The 1,044-nt window shown below is 44.0% G+C and overlaps 1 pseudogene; it reads right to left on the minus strand.

The window, feature by feature from the left end:
- Window positions 1-499: 499 nt before the first annotated feature.
- LOC142429903 (dynein light chain 1, cytoplasmic pseudogene) lies at window positions 500-769 on the minus strand (annotated as a pseudogene).
- Between the last annotated feature and the right edge of the window lie 275 nt (window positions 770-1,044).

Below are 1,044 nucleotides of genomic sequence, written 5' to 3' on the forward strand. Positions count from 1 at the left end.
GATACCAATGATATTGTTTTATGATTTGTGTATTCTGTACTCTAAACAACTCCCAACTTAAACTCATATAAATTCCTATACATATGGCAAAGATCAAGAATTTATTCGCTTAAAGCTATATGAGGAGGTACCCTCCCCCAAACTGGAAGACTCCGCTGAGTGGAGCTTTCTTAGTACCCATTTCCCCCCCACTACACAAGCATAGAGCAAATTGCTGAGTTAGTGTACTTGGTGATGTCGCCTGGGAAGATTCTCTCTGGTCACAGTGAGTTTTGTGTAAAAGCAGTTTATTCTTATTATTCCCCCCCCCCCATTTTTCTAATTGCTTTATAACCACAAGTGAGTACAGAGGAGATCCTGTACCAAACAGCACAAGAAAGGTTCAAAGATGGAGGTGTTCCCTTAGCAAGGCTGAAGAGTCCGGTCGCTGGTATTTGGAATTGAGGCGGAAGACCTTGGTTTTGGATGGATCCCCGGGTGTGTGGGCACAATCCATGCTTTAACCAGATTTGAGCAGAAGGATGGCCACTTGGCCCAGGTAGAAGTAGAGGAAATGCTTAGTTTCATGTGTCACATAATTACCAAAGTTTCTGCCCACAATGCAGTGCCAAGTGGGACTGTACTTCTTGTCAAACTCCTTCTTGATGTGGGCCGCAATGTCCTTCTCTAGGTTGTATTTCTCCAGCGCCTGAGTAGCACACCCCACCGAGTCCTGTTGCATCTCCTCCGACATGTCGGCATTTTTGATCACGGCCTTTCGGTTGCACATGGTTACCGTGAAGCGCAGATGAGCCGACTGCGATGGTCCTTGTTTTGTGTGATAGCTGATTTAAGACAACAGCGTGTGGCTGTGAAATTTTGTTTACTGCTCTGGAAAATGCTACAGAAACTGTTTTGATGTTGAAAACAGCTTACAAGGATAGCGCTATAGGAAAAACTCAAGTGTATGAGTGGTTTCCTAATTTCAAAAAAGGTGAACTGTTGATTGATAATAAACCTCATGCACCAGTTGAAGTCCATCAACTTCCCCTATGGAGGAAAATG

Source organism: Tenrec ecaudatus, chromosome 16 (genome assembly GCF_050624435.1).
Source record: "Tenrec ecaudatus isolate mTenEca1 chromosome 16, mTenEca1.hap1, whole genome shotgun sequence".
In the NCBI taxonomy this organism is placed as follows: domain Eukaryota; kingdom Metazoa; phylum Chordata; class Mammalia; order Afrosoricida; family Tenrecidae; genus Tenrec; species Tenrec ecaudatus.